The sequence below is a fragment of the Rhinatrema bivittatum genome, chromosome 18 (genome assembly GCF_901001135.1).
Source record: "Rhinatrema bivittatum chromosome 18, aRhiBiv1.1, whole genome shotgun sequence".
NCBI lineage: Eukaryota > Metazoa > Chordata > Amphibia > Gymnophiona > Rhinatrematidae > Rhinatrema > Rhinatrema bivittatum.
The window spans coordinates 33,783,512-33,808,906 of record NC_042632.1 but is presented as its reverse complement, the minus strand read 5'-3'; the positions used below and the strand labels follow the sequence as shown (position 1 = coordinate 33,808,906).

Sequence of the window (25,395 nt, the reverse complement as noted above, 5' to 3'; positions counted from 1 at the left end):
AAAGCAAAAGAGAGAGGAGGAAGGCTCAAGAGCAATGTGTGGAGAAAGATGAAGAAATAAATATTAAACTAATACTTCAGTTCAGTATTCACTAAAAACAACCCTAAAGATGGACCATTGCTGGCTGACCAGACCATGGATAGGAGTGGGGTAGATGCAACCCCATTTACTGAAGAGAATGTAAAGGAAGAGCTAGGGAAATGTGGACAAGGCCATGGGGCCAGAGGAGGTACATCCCAGGATACAAAAGGAGCTCAGAGATGTGCTAGTGGATCCGCTGAAAGAACTTTTCAATAGATCCCTGGGAATGGTGCTGCAGGACTGGAGAAGAGCGATTGTGATACTGCTTCACAAGAGCAGTAGCGGAGAGGAGGATAGAAACTATAGGCCAGTCAGTCTCCCCTTGGCTGTGGGAAAATTAATGGAAGCTCTGCTGAAGGAAAGGAAAGTGAAGTATCCTCAATCCAGTGGACCAGAGCGACATGGATTCACCGGGGAAGGGCCTGCCAGATAAATCTGACTTTTTTGATTGGGTGACAAGAGAACTGGATCAAGGAAGAGCACTCAATGTGATTTACTTGCTTTTCAGCAAAGCTTGTGATATGGTCCCGCATAGGAGACCAGTGAATAAAGTGAGAAGCTTGGGTTGGGCGCCAAGGTGTCAGAGTGGATTACAAACCTGTTGACTGACAGGAGACAGCAAGTAATGGTAAATGGAACATACTCTGAAAAGAGAGAGAGTGTTATATGCAGTGCCTCAAGGATTGGTTTTGGGGCAGATTCTGTTCAATATCTTTGTAAGTGACATTGCAGAAGGGATAGAAAGTAAAGTTCAACTTTTTGTGGATGATACTAAGATCTGCAACAGAGAGGATACACCTGAAGGAGCAGAGAGAATGAAAAGTGATTTCAGAAAACTTGAAGAGTAGTCTATTTAGCATCTGGGATTCAATGCCAAGAAGTATAGCATCTTATACCTGAGATGCAGTCTGAAAGAGCCATATGCAATGGGCAGGGTTGCCAGATGTTAAAATTTTTTAGAGCCCAATCAATCACCAAATCTAGCCCAAAACTCAAAGTGGCAAACAATTATTATGCATGATTGTACACAAATTCCTGCATTGCATTCAAATTTATGGGGTTAGGGAGTGACAAGGCAATGGAGCAGAGAGTGGCCCAGATTAGGGGGGCAGGGGGCAATCACGCAGCCTGAATTTTGGGGAGGGTGAAGACTGCAGCGAAGCAGTCTGGATAATCTAATGGTCTGGACTGCCGGGGAGAAGGTGAGTGGTGCCAAGTGGTTCTGATCACAGGAATAGGTGGGCGGCAAGGCAGTCTGGCAGTGAGTGGTCCAGACTGTGGTCAGGCAAGTGGTCCAGATTGTGGGGATGGGAGCAGCAGCAAGGCAGTATGCTAGTGAGTGATCTGGCTCATATTGGGGGGGGGGGGGCAGGGGGAGTGAGCTGGGCAGCGAGTGGTATGTTTCTTGGATAGGAGTGGCACGAGGCAATCGGGTAGCAGGTGATCTGTTGGGGGATTGGGGGGGAGAACAAGACCATCCGGTAATCAGCGGTTGAACAGCAAGTGAGTGGCCAGTTTCGCATCCTGCCATCGCCACCCGTCCCCTGTGCAGTAGCTTATGATGCACTGGCGAAAGGTGCTTCCAGCTTTAAGGCCATATATCCTGCCTACTCTGCTCTCCTTCCAGCAAGATGCCCAAAAAAAAACACATGCCAAAAAAAAGCCCAAAATCCCAGAGTCAAAAAAAGCAAAATATTTCCCACACATGCTTAAAAAGTAGTCAAATTGGGCATGAAAACTGCCCATCTGGCAACAATGGCGATTGGGAGGAGGGGTGAATGACTACTGATGTGCATGGACCAAGAGCGGGACCTTGGGATAATAAGTGTATGGAGATCTGAAGGCAGCAAAGCAATGTGACAAGGCAATAGCAGAAGGATGCTGGGCTGCAGACAGAGAGAAATAAAGGAGATAATGCCCTTGGACAAGTCCTCCCCTCAGCCCTCTCCCATGCCACAGCCACAGAGCTATTCCCCACTATCCCTCTCCCCAAACCCTGCACAACCTCAGCAAAGCTGATCACATAGCCCTTATACTCTCCCATCACAGCCCCATCTATGGACCCTGGTGCCAGCAGCATACAATCTAAAGAAACATGAACTGAGGGCTGAGCCAGAGCATGCTGTGCTCCCAGACCCTACTCTCCCCAGCATTAGTACGGGAGACGAAGCCCAGGAGCAGGGATAACCTAGCTCCAGCCCACACAGCTGAAGAGGGTTACTGCCGCCCCAGTCTGAACTTGAGTCAATCCCAAGTTTGAAAGAAAAGGAGGTTGGTAAATCTAGTTCCTAGTGGTATTTTAGTTAAAAACAATAAAATACTCTTCAATGGGAAAATTAGGGCTACTGGATTTTATCAGTTTTAAGCAATAATTACATGCCCTAATTATGACAATATCGTGCTAAAATTATATTTAATATTAAAATATTTCAACAGTACTAAAGGAAGAGGACCTGTAAGTAAAGGATGTTAGCTTAGCTTCAAAGTTCCAGTCCTCTGCAGGAATTTGTTTGCTTTAAACAGTTCAAACACAACCACACTGAAACCTGTTTTGAGCATTATTATAATACATATGGCCTGTGGTTGATGTATTAGTTGCTTTAAACACCTTACAATGCAGATTTTTATTTAATTACAGTCTTTTCTAAGCCATCTATAAAGAGAACCTCATGCTAGGCTGTGTAAATTAGATGTGATCAAATATACAATTGTGCTCCCCATACGATCAGGTTAGAACTACATAAGTTACCATCAGAATACACAAGAAAACACACTATAAAACCTTGAATTTAAAAGGAAATTAAACAGAGTATGAAGGACAAAACATGACTTCTGTACAGCTGTCTTACAGAAAAACATCAGTGCTAATTATCTGGTCGCCACATCTCAAAAAAGATATAGTTGCGATGGAGAAGGTGCAGAGAAGGACAACCAAGGTGATAAAGGGGATGGAACAGCTCCCCTATGAGGAAAGGCTGAAGAAGTTAGGGCTGTTCAGCTTGGAGAAGAGACGGCTGAGGGGGGGATATGATAGAGGTCTTTAAGATCATGAGAGATCTTGAACGAGTAGATGTGAATCGGTTATTTACACTTTCGGATAATAGAAGGACGAGGGGGCATTCCATGAAGTTAGCAAGTAGCACATTTAAGACTAATTGGATAAAATTCTTTTTCACTCAATGCACAATAAAGCTCTGGCATTTGTTGCCAGAGGATATGGTTAATGCAGTTAGTGTAGCTGGGTTCAAAAAAAGGTTTGGATAAGTTTTTGGAGGAGAAGTCCATTAACGGTTATTAATCAAGTTTAATTAGGGAATAGCCACTGCTATTAATTGCATCAGTAGCATGGGATCTTCTTAGTGTTTGGATAATTGCCAGGTTCTTGTGGTCTGGTTTGGCCTCTGTTGGAAACAAGATGCTGGGCTTGATGGACCCTTGGTCTGACCCAGCATGGCAATTTCTTATGTTCTTATCAAAAGCAGCTGTGGTCCAATCCTCTCTCCTGCACAAAACTTCTAGTTTATTCTGAGTCAGCAGGATAATATAAATCAACAGCTTAGAAATTCCTGAGAAAAAGCTCAGGAAAGTAAGACTTTGAGTATAACCATAATGTCCTCCAGTTGTGAAGCCAAGGATTGCTTGAAAATGCTTTGAGATTGGTTAAATGAAGATAAGATTTTCTGTACTGGGCCAGATGAAAGGTCCATCAAGCTCAGTATCCTATTAGCAACACTGGCCAATCCAGGGCACAAGTACCTGACTGGATCTCAAAAGATTACATAAGAACATTGTTTTATTGTATTTTCCGCCTGAGTTCTTTGTAAACCGGTATGATGTGTTTCACGAATGTCAGTAAATAAAAGTTAATAAATAAATAAATAAATGCCATACTGGGTCCAAGTGTCCATCAAGTCCAGTATCCTGTCTCCAACAGCGGCCAATCCAAGCCACAAGTACCTGGCAAGTATCCAAACATTAAATAATTTTTATCATCAATGACACAAACCCCTACTTTTTACGAGTGACACTTCAACCATATACAAAGGAGCAGACATTAAAAATCACAAAACAAAGGACTATTAACTGTGCCAGTAAGCACCTAACACAAATAAGAGACTGAATGTTTTCCACAGTAGGTCCCAAGTTGTGGAACTTACTACCAGAGACATTACGCCTGATAAAGTTTCAAACGTGAACTAAAGACCTGGCTCTTCAAAAATGCATATGATTTAACTTACATCATCAATATGAAAATGTCACCTGATTTTTGATGGTGAAGTTATTAGTAGAATGAGCAAAAGTATTGAGCGATGTAAAGTATATTATGACAAATTACAGACTAATCTGTGATGATCACTGAAGTGGAACTTACATATTACAAACTACTGTCCTGACCTCTAACTTGTTTCTGATGTTATGTTGACCCAGAACATATTTGTTGAAGAGACCTAGATTATGAATATTGTTTTTTGTAAACCGTTATGATATTCTTTTAGAACATTGGTATATAAAAATCCTAAATAAATACAATGCCATGCTACTAATGCTAGGGAATAGCCACTGCTTGTCGCCATTGATTAATAGTAGTTTATGGACTTCTTCTCCAGGAACTTATCCAAACTTTTTTTAAAATCTGGCTACACTAACTGCCTTAACCACATCTGCTGGCAATGAATTCCAGAGCTTACCATATATACTTGTGTACAAGTCGAAAAATTAAACCTAGAAAATAGCTCCTTAAAAGCTTGGTCACCTTATCCACAGGTCAATCCACAATTATTCTGACGACTGACTGAACTGTTCACTTGCTCTCTCCCCATCCTGATCCCTTAACTCACCCACTTGCTGCTATCAGAATGGGACTTGTGGTTACTCAGGCGCATCCTCCCTCTTTCCAAACTAGGGCCTGATTGGCGCACATAGAACCACATGGTTCAAAACACACCACTAGGACCCCACGGGGGAGGAGGTCGGACATGCCTGAACAACCACAAGTCCTGTCATACTCCTGACAGCAGCAGGTGAGTTAAGGGATCAAGAGGGGAGCAAGAGAACAATTCAGTCATCATAAGGGGCCAACCACTAGAGATAGCCATGGGGGAGAGAGGAAAGGATTCAAACACCAGGAAATTTTCTGAAGTTATGGGTATACTTCTTATTATGATTTGACCTTCATTTCATAAGCTCCCTAGATTTCACCCTTGATTTATCCACAGATCACAGAAATGTCTTACTTTTTTGGCCCAAAAAATACCCTTGCCTTATCCATGAGTATATATGGTAATTGTGCCTTGAATGAAAAAGAATTCAGATTTGTTTTAACTGTGTTACCTACTAACTCCAAGCTGAGCAGCTCTAACTTATTTAGCTTTTCATCAAAGGAGAGTCACTCCATGCCCTTTATCATTTGGTCGCCCTTCTCTGTAATTTCTCCAGTGCAACTGAATCTTTTTTGAGATGTGACCAGAATTGTACACAGTATTCAAGGAATGCTCTAACCCTGGAGTGATACAGAGGCATTATTTATTTATTTATTTATTTATTTAACAGTTTTTTATACCGACCTTCATAGTAAATTACCATATCGGATCGGTTTACAGATTAACAAAAGGGAAAAACAACAAGAGTAACAAATCCACGTAAACGAAAGATAACAATGAGTAGGAATAAGTCAAAAATTACAATCAACAAGGGGAGAGAACTTAGAAGCTTGCAACAAGCTGGAAGGAAGATAGGCCGGTAAAAGAAATTTTACCATAGAAAGTACAAGTTAAAAACTTAGACGGTGTTTTAACCTTAATGACTCAGAGTCCATTTATTCCTTCATTGAAAAATGGAGTGCCAGACCGAGTAGCAATGAAGGCCAACTATTGATTGTCTGGTTCAGGGAAGGCTTGTTGAAAGAGCCAGGTCTTAAGTCCTTTTCTGAAAGTTAAAAGGCATGGCTCCAGTCTGAGGTTTGATGGGATACTGTTCCAGATCGATGGGCCTGCTATTGAAAAGGCTCTGTCTTTGGTCATAGCGAGGCATGAGGCTTTAGTGGGGGGAACATTCAGAGTGCCTTTGTACATGTCTCTAGTTGGTCTGATAGAAGAATAGAGTTTAAGAGGTATTTCCAGGTCAAGTTGAAGTTGATGATGGATAGTTTTATGGATTAAGGTGATTGATTTGTAAAGAATTCTGTAATTTACTGGTAACCAATGTAGATTCCTGAGAATGGGTGATATGTGATCGTGGCGGCTGGTACTGGTTAACAATCTTGCTGCCGCATTTTGAATCATCTGCAGTGGTTTAGTAGAGGATTTGGGAAGTCCTAGTAGCAGGGCGCTGCAGTAGTCTATTTTGGAGAACAGTAACGCTTGGAGGACTGTCCTGAAGTCGTGGAAGAATAAGAGAGGTTTAAGTCGTTTTAGGACCTGTAATCTGTAAAAGCAATCTTTCGTTGTTGTGTTGACCATTTTCCTGAGGTTTAGTCGGTTGTCTAGAATCACCCCAAGATCTCTCACCTGTTTACATGTGATGTTAGCGTTGAATGATGTTGGTTGATGGATATTATCATTTGAGGAGATGAGAAGCTCTGTCTTAGAAGCGTTAAGGACCAAGTTTAAGCTATTGAGTAGATTGGTGATGGAAAGTAGGCAGTTATTCCAATGGGTGAGCGCTTTTGCTATTGAATCTGTTATGGGGATTAGAATCTGTACGTCGTCTGCGTACAGATAATGAATTAGATTGAGATCTGTTAACATTTGGCAGAGGGGGAGGAGGTATATGTTGAAGAGGGTTGGGGATAAAGAAGATCCTTGTGGTACCCCAAGATTAGATTTTGTTAGGGGAGACTCTTTATTATTGATTTTGACTTTGTAAGTCCTATTACTGAGGAAGGACTTGAACCAGTTGTACGCAGATCCCGAGATGCCGATATCTGCTAGACGATCCAACAGGATGGTGTGATTGACGGTGTCGAAAGCCGCCGAAATGTCTAACAAGACTAGTAAAAAGGAATGTCCTTTATCTAACCCCATAATAATATGGTCTGTTAGTGAGATGAGGAGGGTTTCCGTGTTGCGTGATTTCCGGAAACCATATTGCGAAGGGTGTAGGATCTTGTGGTCTTCCAGGTAGTCAGAAAGCTGTGTGTTTACCAATTTCTCCGTTAATTTAGCGACGAAAGGGAGGTTAGAGATGGGTCTGAAATTTGCTGGAACATTTGGGTCTAAATTGTGTTTCTTGAGGAGGGGCTTGAGTGAAGCGGTTTTTAGGATGTCTGGGTAGCTTCCTTGGGATAGGAGGCTATTTATTATACTGGTCAGAGGTCCTGAGATCAAGTTAGGGATTAGAAGCAGGAGTCTCGATGGGATGTTGTCAGCTGGATGGCTAGCAGGTTTCAGTTTATTTAGAAGGGATTCAATCTCTTTGGTGGAGATTGATTCGAAACAGTCAAATTTGGGTCTATTTAGAGAATTGGAATTCTCACCTGACTTTAGGGGGGTTGTATTTGTAGGAAGGAGGGCGAGGGTATTTAAGATCTTCTGTTGGAAGTAAGAAGCGAGTTCTATAGCTTTTGAGAGAGCTTGTTCATCTGGAATAGGTGGTGAGGTTGATTTAGTGACATCCTCCATTTTGCCATTCCCTTCCTAATAATTCCTAACATTGTTTGCTTTTTGAACACCAACATTCAAAAGATTTCAATGTAATATCAACTATGAAGATCTTTTTCCTGGGTGGTATCTCCTAATATAGAACTTAACATTGTGGGTTATTCTTCCCTATATGCACCACCTTGCTCTTACTGACAGATTCTATTAAGTTACCTTAATAATGGTTTATGGCCTTTTCTTCCAAGAACTTGTCCAACCCTTTTTTAAACCCAGCTATATTGACAGTTTTGACCACATCCACTAGCAAAAACACCCTGGTAAAGGGAACCGGGTTGCATGATGGACCTGACACTGTTTCACAAAGGTGGTAGGGATCAGAGGCTCCAAATTTGGGCAGATAGAGGATGGGGGAAAGAGATGGTACAACTAACTCTTCCCTGCCAGTTAATATAAAGGCAGGTGTCATTCCACAAAAAAAAAAAAAAAAAAAGAAGATCCCCTGGATCAGTCAAGCATTGATTTCTCCAGCCAGTTTTAATGAGAGGGCTGATCTTTCTTTCAGGCTGGAAAAAAAGGGGACAAAGGGAGGAGAGTATACCTAACCCTTGCGTATGCATTTGAAAACCCAACCTCCTGACCTCGACAAGAAGACAAGATGTCATTAGTGATTTCTACAGAATCGTTAACTATTTCTGCTAACTGCACCTCCCCCTAAGCACCTTAACATACCCTTGATTCTCATTCATGTAAGTATCACCTCTGCATTATCATTCATGATACCACTAAATATGACGCAAGGGAAACCCCGACTCTCTTACCACCATTGACAGTGCCTAAAAGCCCCGAACACTTCCTCCATCACAGACAGAGAGGGATAATAATTGCCACCACTGTTAAAACCAGTGATCTCTCCAGGTTATCTCCCATCATCCACGATACCGGAAATCTCTCTAGCCGGGCCCCCTCCCGCAAGACGGGCAACCTCCCTCCGCTCTCTCCAGCGAGCTGCCGGCTTCCATCTCCAGGACAGGCCGCAGCACGAGGCCTCGCTGCCTTCTCCTCCCTCTCCCGCCGCTGAGCTCCCAGTGGCCTCCCGCCCACTCCCCTCGTAGCCTGGACGGAGCAATCATTCGGCCGCGGGGCTGAAAGCGCGGCCCAGCACTGAGCGAGACTTGTTTCCATCACTCACCTCACCACCCGGACGCAGCAACGGCTGCCCTCCGTCACGTGTCAGGGGAAAAAAAAGGGAGGCGCGCCTCCGCCGTGTGTCTGTCTCGAGCTACAAGACCCCTCCCATCTTGTCGTCTGCAATTGGCTGCTGGTGAGGGTAACGTGACGCTAGTTCCTTGGTGGAGCAACGGCATTGGTCTATCGAGTTGTCGGTGAAGCCTTCCAAGCCCGCCCGGCCGACCTGCTCTTCGTGGAGTGCTTGGATTCGCTGGTTGGCGCGGAGGAAGTGGATGGGGATTGGCTGGCGTGCTCCGAGAGCACGAAGCTGTCGGAGGGAGCGTAGATACCAGGGGGAGGAGACGTGGGAAAGAAATCTCTTAAAGGGATAATGCCATGAAAGACGTTCAAGCTTCATGACATGACATTGACAAGATACCGTTTACGGGCAGAACGCATTTGTAACGTAACGCCACGATGCGGAGCCCACACTCTCCGAAAGGCTCCTTTCTTTTCAGTCTGGCCAATGCACTAAGAAGTGCGCTGAAATGTTCCTAACGCGCCTGCAGCCACATTGCCCTGGGTGTCCGATGCAATATTTAAGAGAGGAAGCGTTAAAAAGGGTACACGAACAGAACGGTCGTAGCACGCAATAGTTTATTGCATGGTGCGCCGATTTGAGCCGGCTTCTTATTTTGCTGTAATTGATTTTAGCAACCTCAGCAAAATATTAAGCATCCCTTGCCATGTGGCCATAAGAAAAGTGGTTTTTTGTTTTTTTTTTAAATGAAGTGAAAATATGCAATTATTTTTTTCCACCAAAAGCAGTAAATTAAAGTGTTACAATGATACTAAGGGGAGGACACATCACAACACAATCTATTTTTTAAGTTATTAATGAGCCCTTGACTGCAAGCTGACTTTATTCCACCTCTGAGACTGGATTTAAATTTGCTGCATTAAAAAGTGGGTGTTGGGAGGCCAGTGCTTTACTGCCTCAGGGGGATACCTGGGAACGCTCTGGAAATTGAGAGAGATGCCATGTTGAATCGCACCATATACAGAAGATGACAAACCAGTTATTTTATTTATTTATTTATTTATTTATTTAAAGGCTTTTATATACCGATGTTCATGTACTAGTACATACCACGTCGGTTTACATAGAACCAAAGTTGGAAATTACATCAAACAAGTGGGTACAAAGAACAGGGATAACTTCATAAGAACTTAGAACTTATAGCTAAAGCAGAGAACAAGAATTAAATGATTATAAATAGATACCCATAATTGCAAATAATTAAAAACAGTCAACAAAAAGTTGGGTTTACATCTGACTTAAGCATGAGTGCAGCATAACGTGCAGCATAACGTACATCTAACAGGTGGAATCATTAGGCAAAGTTATAAGATGAAATAGTTACGGCATCAGACATCTAGCGTAAGGGATTATGAAATGCGAGAATAAGTCTAACCCTGAGTCATGGCTCGGGGAGAGATCTTTAAGTGAAGGCTTTTGTGAAAAGCCAAGTTTTGAGCTTCTTTTTGAATGCTCGACTACAAGCTTCAAGACGAAGGTCAGTGGGGAGGGCATTCCAGTGAAAGGGGCTGGCAGTCGAGAATGCACGTTTCTTGAGCAATGACATGGCTGGAGGTGCATATAAGGTGCCTAAGTAGCTGGTTCTGATTGGTCTTGATGATGCATGAGGACGAAGTGGGCAGCTTAGAGCTAGCGAAGTTTGGGAATGAATGGTCTTGTGGGTTATGGTTAGTACTTTGAATATGATTCTGGATTTGATAGGGAGCCAGTGTAGGTTTTTTAGTATAGGTGTGATGTGTTCTCCTCTACTAGTGTTGGTTAGAATCCTGGCAGCCGAGTTCTGCAACATTTGTAGTGGTTTGGTGGTGATAGTTGGAAGGCCAATTAGCAGAGAGTTGCAGTAATCAATTTTTGAAACTAGAATTGTTTGGAGGACTGTTCTAAAGTCCTGAAAATGGAGGAGAGGTTTCAACTTTTTCAATATGTGTAGTTTGTGAAAGCATTCTTTCGTTGTGTTCTTGACAAATTTTTTGAGGTTCAGCCTATTGTCGATAGTAACGCCAAGATCTGTTACGTGTGTGGGGGTGATCATTAGCGGTGTGATTAGGTTGTTGTTAGCCTGAAAGTTGTCATCCAGAGTGATCAGCATAAGTTCCATTTTTGACGTATTGAGTACTAAGTTAAGGCTAGTGAGGAGGGAGTTTATGGACTGTAGACAATTGTTCCAGAAGTTAATGGTTTGTGATGGAGTCGGTAATTGGCAGCAAAATCTGGACATCATCGGCGTATATGAAGTGTGTGACCTTTAGACTTGAGAGCAGATGACAAAATGTTGCTTACCTGGAACAGGTGTTCTCACAGGACAGCAGGATGTTAGTCCTCATATATGGGTGACATCACAGGATGCAGCCCAATCACGGATGCCCTTTACCAAATTCCACCCCAGTTGTTGTGCCTGTTGCACATCTTTGGGTACAGCCTCAGCTCGGTACTCACTCATATGTGAGGACTACCATCCTGCTTGACCTGTGAGAAAGCAAAATGTTGCTTACCTGTAACAGGTGTTCTTACAGGACAGCAGGATGTTGGTCCTCACGAAACCCGCCCGCCACCCCGCGGTGTTGGGTTCGTTACGTTTTCTAATTTTTATTTTTGGCACTTACTTTAGCTTTCAAACAAGACTGAAGGGGGACCCCTGCTGGTTGCAGGGTTAGTGCCATCCTGGGCATGCCCAGTAGGTGCCAGTCAAAGTTCTAGAAACTTTGACGAAAGTGTTCCGTGATTGGGCTCCATCCTGATGTCACCCATATGTGAGGACTACCATCCTGCTGTCCTGCTTGACCTGTGAGAATAGTAAAAATCCTCTCCCTCCAATCAATCAAAAATTAAGAACTAAAACTCCATTTCAATCTACTAAGGGAGAGGAACTCACCACAGCAGGTTTGGGAAGAAAATCTGCTAGTGCCAAGGCAACAGTAATTAGTAAAATCCAACAGAATTCTCACAGGGGAAAAAAAAAAAGAATACAATGTAATAAATCAGGTACAAAGCAAAGAGTTCATTTATCTTAACCAGTGGCAGAGGAGAACAAAGGCTGTAATGGTGATACGGAGTAACATGAATCAGCACTCTTCCAGGGATAGACAACTCCGGCCCTTGGGCTGCGGCACACAGGTCTGATTTTTAGGACATCCACCATGAATATGAATGAGGTTTATTTGCATGCCTTGCCTTTGTTGGATGCAAACATTTCTCATGCAGATTGATGATGGAAATCCTGATAACCTGCCCTGCTTGTGTCATTTCCGGGACTGGAGTTGCCTATCCCCTACTCTAGTCAATAGGATTCCTTGCACAGCACCATGTTTGCAGCACTGCAGCCACTTCAACTGTTTTACACCATAAAAGCATTTTGCTTAGGCATATGAAATAATACCAGAGGCGGCAAAAAGATAGCTAAGAAAGGAATTATCACTGAATGTACAGTTGGCTAATTCCCTTTGTCGGGACATTTTTATCCTCAACTGAAAATATTCAGAGTTTGTATTCAGTGCGAAAAAAGGACTAAAACTGGCAATCGACGTTCTGAGAGACGCTAATGTTGCAGCTACCTACTGCCAAACTTTCTCTTATCTTCCAGGGGTAGGCAATTATAGTCTTCGAATACTTCAGGTTTTCAGGATATCCCCACTGAATATTAATGAGATGTATTTGCAGTGATGCACGGTCTCCACTGCATGCAAATGCACCCAACGCATATTAATTGTGGATATCCTGAAAACCTGACTGGCCGAGTGTTTCCCCGGGGACTGGGCTGCCACTCACTGTTCTGTAGCAAGCAAGAAATAGGGTTCAGGGAAGGAGCACCGCTGTAGTGCCCCGATTTAGTTTGCAAATCAAATAGTCCAAAAGCAGCTCTAAACTTTAGATGGAAGGAAAAGGGAGAAGTTGTTTTGCTGTAACTTGTTTAAATATTAGGAGTTCAGGGTTTTGTTTTTTTCAAAACAGAGTACAGCAAGCTATTTAGTAACCCTAGTGCAGTGTCCAGAGATCAGCACCGGTTTCCTGGCAGTATTTCTGCTACTCACTGGAGTGAGTGATTTCAGGAAGCAGCAGGATCTGCTCTGCAGCTACAGACGCTGAATATGCTGCATTGCACCCTGCATCACAGCCAGCAGATACCCTTCCTAAGCCCAGCCCTCTATCCTGCATTACCTACTGCACAAACATTGGGGGGTTTTTTTCCAGTTGGGGTGGTCTCAAGGTCCGATCTCTGGGAGGAGAATAGCTGCTGCTGTTACTGCTCTCAGACCCCACTTTCTTACAGGGGGTACCATGGGGGTCTGAGAGTGGAACAGATTCTGGAGCAGTCTCACGCTGACTTGATATTCAGCTGCTCCCCTGTCAGACATTGAGCCTCGGGACCAACCTCCACTGGCAAATAAATGTCCAGGGGTTATTAATGTTGTTGGCTGGCAGTTGGGAGGGAAAGCTAGAGCGAAGGATTTCTTTTCATTGATGAGTGGAAGCTGGCTGGCTGGGAGGGAAAGAGAGGGACGGATGTTCTGCTTTTTTTTCCCAGAGGATAATACTGTTGGCTGGAGGGAGAGAGAGAGGCTTAATGTTAATAAGAGCAACCTTTTTTAAAAAAAAAAACAATGTTCTTAAATTGGCTACTGTACTTACCTTCTTAAAATGGCCTGGACCAGCTGCAGGGCTGACCCAGGAGATTAAAGAGCGGGTGCAGGAGGGAATACATCCCCAACCTCCTGCTTTTTCATTTTCAGTGCTCTCCCCCCGGCTCATGAGGGCTGCAGCTGTTCCACAGACTTTAAGAAAGGTGGACAATCACTGCCCTGGTTTATGCAGGTGTCAGGAGAAATCTGTCTGCAAAAGATTCCACCTGTAATGGACTCCTGCGCTCCTGTAAAGGGTTATTAGTGCTAATCAGGAAAGATTGCAAGGTAAACGAGACGTTGGAAAGTGAGGGGGTGGGCAGAGCTTAACTGGGGTCTATGGCACTGCGGCAGGAAGTAAACTGGGCAGGCTCTAGCTGCTTCCTACCTGTTTTCACAGTCTCTGTTTGTAATGGGGAAGAGTGCCAATAAAAGTCCCTTTACACAGCATCTCCAAAATGTTTGAAAATTTGACGGAGAAAGGAAGGAGTTGCTGGGGAGAATGGAAGGGAGCGTAGATGTCAGACATTGAATAGGGTCCTCCAACTGATTTCAGCTTGTACATGTAGACTATCCAGTTCTCTGTGTTTGTCCCAGGCTCTCTTGTTTTCGCCTCTATCAGGCATCCACCACCCTTTTTGTGAGGAAATGTTTTCTGATGTTACTCCTGAATCTATCCCTTTGGAGCCTCATAGCATGACCATTGGTTCTTTACTCCAAAAAGGTTCACCTTTACTAGCCCAGAGACTACAATCCTGTTCTGTAAAATATTTTAGGTCTGATGAAATCATGCACTAATGTCTATTGGGCCGATACAGTAAACCACGTGGGAAAGCGGGTGAGCGCCCGCTCTCCTCTGCGCGCGATTCAGTAACTTAATTTATTTAAATTAGGGCCCACGGTACAAAGAGGCGCTAGGGACACTAGCATGGCCCTTGCGCCTCTTTTTTGACGGAAGCGGCGGCTGTCAGCGAGTTTGAAGGCCGACGCACAATTTTGCCAGCGTCGGTTCTCGAGCCCGCTGACAGCCACGGGTTCAGAAACCGGACGCCGGCAAAATTGAGGGTCCAGTTTTCAACCCACGAGCCAATTAAAATTTTTTTTTTTTTTAAACTTTTGGGGCCTCCGACTTAGTATCGCCATGATATTAAGTTGAAGGGTGCACAGAAAAGCAGTCTTTACTGCTTTTCTGTGCACTTACCCGGCGCTGGCAGAAATTAGCGCCTACCTTTGGTAGGCGCTAATTTCTTAAAGTAAAATGTGCGGCTTGGCTGCACATTTTACTTACTGTAACTCACGGGAATGACTAATAGGACCATCAACATGCATTTGCATGTTGTGGGCCCTATTAGTCTCGGGGGGGGTTGGACGCGCATTTTCAACGCACTATTACCCCTTACTGAATAAGGAGTAAAGCTAGCACGTCGAAAACGTGTGTCCAAATGCCGGCTAACAGTGCGCTCCACCGGAGCACACTGTACTGTATCGGCCTGTATGTGAGTGACACAAAATAAACGTATCCAACACCTACTGAATGCAGAGTAATTACCAAAGTGCATGCTGCATTGTATAATCGCAGGAGAGGATTTGGATGCTAACCTGTAGCTGGAGGGTAAAAATCAGGACCTTTCTAAACATTTTCACCCTCCATCTTTTGTCAGTACAGTATCCCAAAGGTCTGTACTGTTGCGAGCGCGGGGATGCGGTCGCTTACTCTGGAGGGATGTGAGCCCTTGGACCACGGCGCGGCTCAGGGAGGAGCCCCAAGGCACTCACCGTGGGAGGTGAGAGTGTCCAAGCACAGGCTGGAGCAAGGCGGGACCAGGATCAAGACATGGAACATCAGAGAAACTGAAACAAGGCAGGCTCGGACCTCCACTGGACCTGCACGCACAGGTGAGCCCTTCCAGACCCGCCGCTTGGGAACGACAAGTGCCTGAGGCCAGACGGAGGCTGAGGGCAGGAGCATGACGAGACATGGAACTAAGAAACTTGGGAGACTCAAACGAGGACTCGAGAAACTTGGAAGACTCAGGTTTGGATTCAGGATTCAGGCACTAGTAGAGGGTGAGTACTGCACCGCAGTGCACCCTCACAGCTGCCCATGGCTGGTCGCGGACCACACCAGAAGCGAAGCAGACTCCAGATGAGAAGATGAAGACTTGAGGCTGGAAACATGATGAAGATTCAGGAGAGGCCTACACAGAGGCGTGCCCTACACAGCCGCCCATGGCTGGTTGCTGACCACGCTAAAGCAGAGCAGGCTCTGGCTTGAGTCTAGGGCACGGGCGGAAGCAGGAACAAGAAATTCCAAAGACCAGGAACAGGATTCAAGGATTCAAGACTCAGGATTCAGGAACAGACTTCAGCATTAAAAGCAAGGACCTTCAGGAGACTTGTGCTGCAAACATGAAGACAGGCTTTGTGCCACAAAGCACCCTACACACCCCCGTGGGCTGGTCACGGACCATGACGGTGGCACGCCAAGAAAAGGTGGACAAGAGGGAAATCTGAAAGCAGGATGAAGAGCCGGAAGCTGGAACATCAAGACCAGGACCGGAACATCAGGGAACATCAAGGACAAGGAACATCAGGAACACTGGCAGGTGATGAAGGAGCTCCAACAAAGAACAGGAACATCCAGAGAGAACAGGAACATCTAACAAAGAACACAGAACCATCTGGACAGAAGCAGACCACGGAGGACCTTGTCGGATGAAGAGACCACAGGCAACTGTGAAGATCCAATGCGAAGGCCCAGAGGAGTGGAAGCAGAGCCCTTTTATAGGGCTGAAGATGTAGCAGGAAGATGACATCATCTGTTGGGGCTGCGGGGCTTTTCCTGCCGCTGGCCCTTTAAATATTGAGAAGAGGCACACACGCACGCCTATGCAGGACCCGGGACAGGCAGAGAGGCAGCAGCGTCGGCAGCATTCCTGCCGCATAGGTGGAGGCAACGGCAGTGGCCCTCCTGCCGCGTAAAGGCGGAGAAGGCAGTGGCACTGGGGCCATGAAGAGGAATGTCCCAGTAGTGGCTCCATGCTGCAGAGGAGAGTCAGCTGCAGCGGCTCCACGCCACGAAGGAGAAACCACGGCAGCAGCGGCTGCGAAGATGGAGGGAAGGCGGTCGGGCGCGAGCGGCAACCGTAACATGTACAGGCCAGAAAAAAAAATTAGGACTCTTGGCAACCTTATCACACTGATTCCCCTTTTGCTCTCACCCAACCCTGCACATTCTGATGACCTTCATTAACCCGACCCGAGCACATTCTTTCCACCCCACCTTCCCAGCCCAGGCGTATCACGTTCTAACCCTCCACTTTCCCCCAACCTCAACGCACCTTGACCCCCTGCTCCAGCCAGAAGGACACTCCCTTTTCCCTCCTCAGCTTGGACCTATCATATCTTGAGACCCTGCCCAATCCCAGAATCCTTCTCAACTGCCCAGCCCGACTCCCCTTCCAAAGCTGACTCCTGCAGATTCTGACTCCTTCCTCCCCAATTCGACCCGATATAGTAAAATGCACGGGAGAGCTGGCACTCCGAGGTGAGCGCCCGCTCTCCTGACGCGCACCCCGGTCACTCTCCTGGGCGCGCGATTTAGTATTCAAATGAGGGCCCGCGGTAATAAGGAGGCAGAAGCATCGGCTGTCAGCGGGTTTGACAGCTAACGCTTAATTTTACCGGTGTCGTTTGTCGAACCCGCTGACAGCTACGGGTTCGGAAAACGGACGCCAGCAAAATTGAGCGTCCATCTTCCAACCCGTGAGCTGCGGGCTGATTTTTTTTTTTTTTTTTATTTCTGGGGCCTCCGACTTAATATCGCTATGATATTAAGTCGGAGGGTGTACAGAAAAGCAGTTTTTTCTGCTTTTCTGTACACTTTCCTGGTGCTGGCCGAAATTAACTCCTGCCTTTGGAGTTCATTTCTGAGTGTAAAATGTGCGGCTTGGCTGCACATTTTACTTTCTGGATCGCGCGGGACTAACTAATAAGCACATCAACATGCATTTGCATGTTGCGGGCACTACTAGTTTCGGGGGGGGGGGGGGGGGTTTGGCCGCGTGTTTTCCACGCGCTATTACCCCTTACTGTATAAGGGGTAAAAATAGCATGTCGAAAACGCGCGGCCAAACGGGGGCTAACGGTGTGCACAATCGAGCGCACCATACTGTATTGGCCCGAAAGAGATAAGAGAGACATGGGAATAGCCTTCATTAATCTGATTTTATGTTATTGTGTTTCAGCAAGCCAAATATTTAGAACTGCAGGGGCTGGGCTGATGGTTTGTTTTTTTATACCATCATATCAGTGGGAATCTTCATTGAACAAAACGGTTTACAATTATTTAACAAGGAAAGTACAATAATGAAATAGTGAAAGAATGATAATAGCTATCATATATAAAGAAGTAAAACATTAGTAATAGCTGTTGGAATAATCTAAAATACTAAAATATAAATCTCAAAAGAGGATAACAAATCGTGGGAGTACTGCTAAATAGCATAACAATGAAATAAACAAAAACAAATGCAAAGGTTGATATCTGCTTATCTAATACAGTCGGCTTCTACAATATCATCAGCTGATCCAATACAGTCTTTGTAGGCTTGTCGGAATAGCCAAGTTTTGAGTAGTTTTTTTTTTTTTTTTTAAAGAGTTTTGCGTCATTTTGAAGCCTTATGTTTTCTGGGAATGAGTTCCATAGGTATGGACAGGCTATTGATGTCGCTCTTTCTCTTACTGAGGAGATTGGGGGAATTCCTGTGTTTCGCTGGGGCTGATGCTTTTGGAATAATGTATTTAGGCAGTTGGGGTCATTGTTATGTATAGTTTTGTGGATTATTGTGAGCATTTTGTATTCAATGTGTTTTTCAATGAGTAACCAGTGCAGATCTTTTAATAACGGGGTGATGTGTTCAGATCGTATGTGTCCGGTGAGAATACTGATTGTGGCATTCTGAAGTATTTGGAGAGGACGTGTGGTTGTTTTGGGGAGTCCTAGGAGTAGTGAGTTGCAGTAGTCAGAGCATGAGAAAATTAGAGATTGCAGTATTGTTCTGAATTCTGGTTGGTTTAGAAGTGGTTTCAGTCATTTGAGTATTGCAAGTTTGTAGAAGCCCTCTTTGGCTTGCAGGGCGATGTGTTTCTTGAAGTTCAGTTCAGGGTCTAGCCATATACCTAGGTCTTTCACGTTTTCTCAAAGTTTGATCATTGTGTTGTCGGTTAGACTTGTGTTATTGGGAGGGTTTGTTGAGCTTTTTCTTTCTAGTAGAATGTATTCGGTATTGTCTATGCTCAGGCATAATTTCATTTGATTTAAGGTATTTTTTATGTTGGTAAGATATGTGGCTGAAAGGTTGAAGGCACTCTCTATTATGCTTGTTACCGGGACGATAAGTTGGATGTCGTCTGCGTACATGTAATAGGTGATGATGAGATTTGAAAGTAGTTGGCATAGCGGTAGAATATAGATGCTGAACAGGGTGGCAGATAGAGCAGATCCCTGTGGTACTCCGGTTTCAAGAGGGATTGAGTCTGAGAGGGAGTTGTTGACGGCTACCTGGAATGATCTGTTTCGAAGGAAAGAGGAGAACCATGCTAGGGTGTTTCCTGTTATGCCTATTTCGGTTAGTCGTTGAATTAGGATTTTATGGTCAACCATTTCGAATGCTGCAGATAGCTCTAGTAGGATGAGAATGTATTTTTGGCCATTGTTGAACCCTTTTAGAACAGTGTTTGTTAGGTAGATGAGTAGTGTTTCGGTGCTGTGTCATCTTCGGAAGCCATGTTGTGTGGGATAAAGGATGTTGTTTAGTTCCAGATGCTCGTCTAGTTGTTTCAGTACAGCCTTTTCTGTTAGTTTTGCAAGTAAGGGTAAGTTCGATATGGGTCGGTAGTTATTTAGGTCATTGGGATCAAGGTTCATTTTTTTTAGGATGGGCTTAATTGTTGCCTTTTTGAGAAAGTCGGGTAGATCAGCATCTTCAAGGGATTTATTGATGATTGATGTTATTGTTGGGGAGATGAATTGAGATATCTCTTTTAGTGTACGGGTGGGAATTGTATCAAGTTCATGACGTGCTGGGTTTATTGATTCTAATGAGGTTTTCAGTCTCAGTGGATGAAATGGGTTCAAAGGATGACCATGATATTAATGCAGTGTTGGTTAGCTGTGTGTTTTGGTTCGTGGATTTGATTAAATTCTCAGAAATTTTTCTGATTTTGTTTTTAAAGAAATTTGCAAGTTCTTTGCTTAGGTTTTTGTTTGTGTTAGAGTTTGTGTTGATGTTTTCTGCTGTGAGGTTTTTTACAATGTTACATAGGATTTTTGGATTGTTTGAGCAATTTTGATTTTCTTACTGTAGTAATCTCGTTTAGTTTTAGTTATTGTGTTTTTATAGTATGCCAAGTAGATTCGGTATCTGGCTAGTGTTAGTGGGCATTTGTTTCTGCTCCATTCTTTTTCTTTTTTTCTTAGAGTTGATTTAGTGTCTCTTAAGTGTTTGTGAAATCACAGGTTCTCTGTTTTCCTGTTGTTCTTTATCAGTTTGGTTCTTTCTGGGTTAATGTTGTTGGCAACTTCTGTGGTTATTCTATGCCATGAGTGTGTGGCGTTGTTGATGTTACATAGGTCGAGGTTCTTTAATTGCGTTCCAAGTTCTTGTTGTAGGGGTTCAAGGGGAAATGCGGGTCTGTATTTGATTGTGTATGGGGTGTTTATTTCTGGTTTATTGTTAGCTTCCACTAGAGAGTTTGGCATTTTATAAGATAATGGTAGGACCATGGTACTGGTGTGATTGATACAGTGGGGTTTGATTGGAATTTATCGTTGGTAAATATCAGGTCTAGAGTGTGGCCTGCTTTGTGTGTTGGGTAGTGTATGAGTTGGATGAAATTGAGGGCTGTAAGTGCATCAATTAGGGTTTGCGTGGAGTGAGGTGGGGGTGATTTGTCAGTGTGGAGATTGAAATCTCCAGGTATGATTGTGGGTTTTTTGTGGTTGACGGTTGATACGATGAATTCTATTAGGGGGGAGATGTCGTTGTCTAGTAGTTTAGGGGGGCAGTAAATCAGATAAATCTGGAGTTTGGTAGAATCAAATAGAGCTACTTCGTATTGGGATGGGAGACAGTTGGGGATGAGTTTCATAGCAAAACATTTTTTGACTATTAGCATAAGATCTCCTCCTTTGCATTTTTTTCTGGGAATAGAGAAAAGGTCATATGTGTTGTTGCCAGTTGGTTGGTTAGGATGTTGTCTGATATTTTTAGCCAGGTTTCGGTAATCGCAATGAAGTCAGGTTTAGTGTCGTGTATTGAGTCTGAGATAAGTATTAATTTTTTTGATAGAGATTGAGCATTTATGAGAAGGAACATGAGGCATGTCAGAAATTTTATGGATTTGTTGATGGTGATGTTTATCAGGTTTCGTGTTCTCGCTGGTGGTTGACTTGGAGTGGTAGGATTCATCAATGGGTTCTTAGATGCATGATGTCAGATCGGACCTGTGGAGGCTGTTGCTAGGGTTGTGGCTCTAGGGTCTTAATGCCACGGTCTCCAGAGAGGTGGGATTCAGTGGTTGCTGAGGTTCGGTGGTCGCTGCTTCACCTCTTGATTTCTTCTTGGGCAGGTATGGTTGGAGGTTGTTGCTGCTTTTCTTCCATTGGTTAAGGACGTTGAGGTGGTGGGGTCTGATTGGAGTCTGCGAAGGTGGTTTTGTCGATTGAGTTGAAGGTTTTTCCGTCCTTTAGATGTTGCTGTAGCACTTCTTGAGCGGGTATGTCTGGAGGTTGTTGTTGCTCAGCTTCTGAGGGGTTTGTCCAGTAATAGGAGGGTGTGCTCAGTGTGGATCCTGTCTGGCTGTGTGTCTGGCAGTCTGTCTCCGGAAGTGTTATGGACTTTTCCGCCTCTTGGTTGTGGTTGGGGATGTGGTCTCTGATGTCTCTGTGGGATCAGTGTGCACTGCTTCTGCCAGAAGAGGAGTCCTGAGCATCCTCCAGTGGCGACATCTATGGAAAAAGTCATGTTCTGTGGCTCCTAGCTGAGGATTATTGCTGCTATAGCTGGGCTAGAGAGGGGGAGTCGCCCCGGGTCTTTGCAAATGAAGGGGCAGCTGAAGCTGGTTCTCATTCAAAGGAGTAAAATGAAACTGTCAGGCCAAGGGTGCATTTACAGATAGGTAGAGCAAGCAGTTGTCCATGGATGGCAACCTCAGGTGTGTGGAGAGTAGGGAACTCGCCGCTCTACTTGTGTGTTTGTCATTTGGCAGGGGCGGGCCTTGAGGGGGCACCAGAGCCTTGCTGCTGATTTTGGTGGAAGTAAACTCCGGTGGCCACTCCTGGGAAGGCATTATCATGGTAGGGGGCCAGCACGTCATCAAATGGGGCTCCCTCCCCAACCCCATGCTGGCCACAACTTCACAGGGGGACCATCCCCTGGCTGCAACTATGGGGAGGGGATAGCAGCTGGCTGTCCATCTGCCTAGGGGCAGATGAGAGTATACATCTGCTACTGTATCTTTGTCAGGCGAATAATCTTTAATAATGCTCAGGTAAAGATCTGATTGCCTGACAGGGATGGGAGAATCTACAGATACCAGTTTCCATTTTTTCTTATTGATCACTGTGGCGCAGTCACACAGAGGACACTTGGCCTCTGTATGCTGCTCAGTTCACAATAAATCAGTGACATCTGCATATGAGAAAGAATGATTATGTTTTTATTGTGTCCTTGAATCAAAGTATAGTTCTCTATGTGCTATTACAGAAAGGTCATACATTTTAAATCCGAGACTGCCATCATGTGGCTAAAATGGGAATGTGCCCACCGACTCGTCTGAACAATGATGGGCCGATGCAATAAGACGTGCTCTGAAAACGGGCGCTCGTATTGAGCGCCTGTTTTCCTAACACACACGCAGCCACATCCCCTGGGTGCCCAATGCAGTATTTAAATGAAGGGCTGCATAAAAAAGAACATGAAGAGAATTGCGCATCTCTAGTGCTCAAATGCATCGGGTGCTCAATATAAACATCCATTTTTATCCCGTTTCTGGCCGATTTTGCTGAGGTTGCTGAAGACGCCCATAGCTAAACACCTCTTGCTATGGGCATCTAAATTTTGCATCAAGAATTTTTTTTTTTTTTTTTAAATCAAGGCAATATACATTTATTTTTCATCACCACAAGCAGTAAATTTTAAGTGTCGCAGTGATACTAAGTAGGAGGAACCACATAGGACCGTATTTTTAAATTTTTCACGAGCCCTTGACTGGCGGATTGAATTTACGCTGCCTCCAGTGCTGAAGTTATATTTGCCGTGTTAAAAAAGTGTGCATTGGTCGCCCAGCGATTTTCTGCATTGGGGAGGTAATAGCCAATAGTCTCATCTACATGGATTTTACACGTGATGGATGCTATTGACTATGCATTTGTTTGGGCATGCGTTTTGGACGTGCTAATCTTATTGCATCTGGTGCTAGTCTAGCACGTCCAAAACGTGTGTCCAACCACGTGTAAACCTGTGTACTAGGCTGGGCGCAGTTCATTGCATCGGCCCCTGAAAGGGACTGAAGCCCAAAGGATAATGAAGGGGTTGACAAGGCCGATGAAAGTAAGCGGCCTCTGAAAAGAAAAACCTGAAGGGCTGGAGAGACTCCAAGGCAGAATCAGTACTAGGAACTATAAAAGAGCTGTTTCCTATATGCCTAAATGAACCTGTCTAAATCTGCAGTGAGAGCACAACAATTACATAATTTTCCCTTTTATTATTTCTTGGGAAACCAGAGAAATAAAAAAGTCCATAAATGTCTTTTTATTGAAGTAACAATACATTTGTGATCAGCGACCAGCTTTTTCTGTGCCCAGGGCAGATATTCAGAATTACACCAACTCCCCCTTACCCTGCCCTAGGATTTTTTCTTTTTGGAAAACAAGGGCCTTATCTATGTCAATAATATCAATTATGCAAGAAATAGGTTTATACAATGTGTAAATAAAAATGATAAAATAGTTTAATTAGAGCTTCTTATTCTCAGTTACCACAAAAAAAAAAAAAAAAAACCCACTGATAAAAGACCTCTGATGGGGAGATTGGGTTTCTCGGTTCTGACCACAATTTGACTTACCTTGGGAAGCTCCGATGACACCATCTAGTCACTACGAGTCAAGAAGAGGCTCCAGAGCAGCAGCCGGATGTCTTCATTGAAGTGGGACTGGCGGGAAGTACAAGAAAAAAAATGATTCACCGAGGCCAATGCAATACAGTGCACTCATCCCGGCGCACAGCCTGAAGTGCGGCTGGATACGTGTTTTGAACACGCTAGAGTAACTCCCGATGCAATTATGTATTAGTGTGTCCAAACCAGTGCATAGCTAATAGCGCTCATCACATGTAAATGCCATGCAGATGAGGCTATTAGCTATTACCCCGATGCAAAAAAATCACCATGCGCCTGGCGTTCATGTTTTAACATGCAAAATTTAACGCCAGCCCCAGAGCTAGTGGGCGCCCCAAAGCGCCACAGAAAAGCAAAAGATATTGCTTTTCTGTGGATCCTCTCAATTAATAACATCGCGATACTAAGTAGGAGGAACCACAGAAAACAGCATCAAGGGAAAAAAAAAAAAGTCTTGATGGCAGTCAGGTTAGGAAAACGGACGCTCAATTTACGGCACCTCATTAGCATATTGAATCATGCGCTTAGGAAAGGTGGATGGGCGCAGTTAGGAAAATGGGCACTCAATACGAGCGCCCATTTTCTACGCCCTCGTATTGCATCACCCCCACTGTGGGAGAAGCAGGCCAGAAGGGAGCACAAGCCCCACCTACCTAAGAAAATGAAGTAAAAATAATAGAAAAAGGAGATAAAAGTCAAAACAAATTAATATAAAAATGTGTGCTTTTAGTTATTTTTGCTATTTTATTTCTTGTTATAATTATTTTCATTTTTTACATTATTTATTGTATTAAATTATTGTTCACTTATTGTTCTAAAATGTATATGTATATAGACTTTTCACCGACATAGGTGCAAAATAGATACATTTTAAATTACTTCTAAAGCAGAGTTGCTGAATGCAAATGCATTTCATGCTTGCTAACATGGACTCACGGAAAATCAGATGACTTTTGGTTTGCGGTTCTCCTTCAAGGCCAGAAGGCTGGAGTCTGACACTCCTGTTGCACATTTCGCCCTTGTCCTCGGCCTGCAGGAAGTGCTGAGGTTAATGGCTGACAGGCCTGATTCAGGTCTGCTTAGCCTCTGCTTCCCTTTGGGGGGGGGGGGGGGGTGTGATGCAATACCTTGCGTCCAAACTGGGAGTCCGTTTTTTTTCAACGCACGCACATCCACCTCTCCTGGGTGGGTGATGCAATGCTCTACTGAGCTGTGGTGCTAGAAAGGACGCACTAGGGATAAACTGTGCACCTGCTTTTGAGTGCTAGGGATAACTTTTTTTTTTAATAATGTTTAGGCATCGCAAGGAGTAGATCTTAGTATCACGATGATACTAAGTAGGAGGAACCACAGAAAAGCAGTATTTTTTTTTTAGTTGAGCCCTTGACACACAGCAAGACTTTATGCCAGCTTCAGGAATGGCGTTAAATTTGCAGTGATAAAAAAGTATGCGTCGGCCACATGGCAGGTTTTTGCATTGTGAGTAATAGCTAATAGCCTCATCTATATGGTATTTACATATGATGAGCGCTGTCAGCTACGCATTTGTTTGGACATGTTAATCCTCTTAGTGCATCGGGTGTTAGTCTGGTGCGTCCAAAAGAGCCATCCAATCACGGGTTAGCCTGTGTGCTAGGCTGAGCGCACTTTATGG

The 25,395-nt window shown here is 44.2% G+C and overlaps 1 protein-coding gene across 2 annotated transcripts in view; it reads right to left on the bottom strand.

The window, feature by feature from the left end:
- Nucleotides 1-25,395, bottom strand: part of CANX (calnexin) — a 96,093-nt gene that overhangs the window by 50,346 nt on the left and 20,352 nt on the right. Inside the window, exon 1 of one of the 2 annotated variants that reach the window (XM_029583232.1) lies at nucleotides 8,869-9,004. The exons of the other annotated variant lie outside the window; for it this stretch is intronic. The gene's annotated coding sequence lies outside the window, so the exon portion shown is untranslated. Of the gene's footprint in view, nucleotides 1-8,868; nucleotides 9,005-25,395 lie in introns of those variants that run through there. 2 annotated transcript variants of the gene reach the window in all.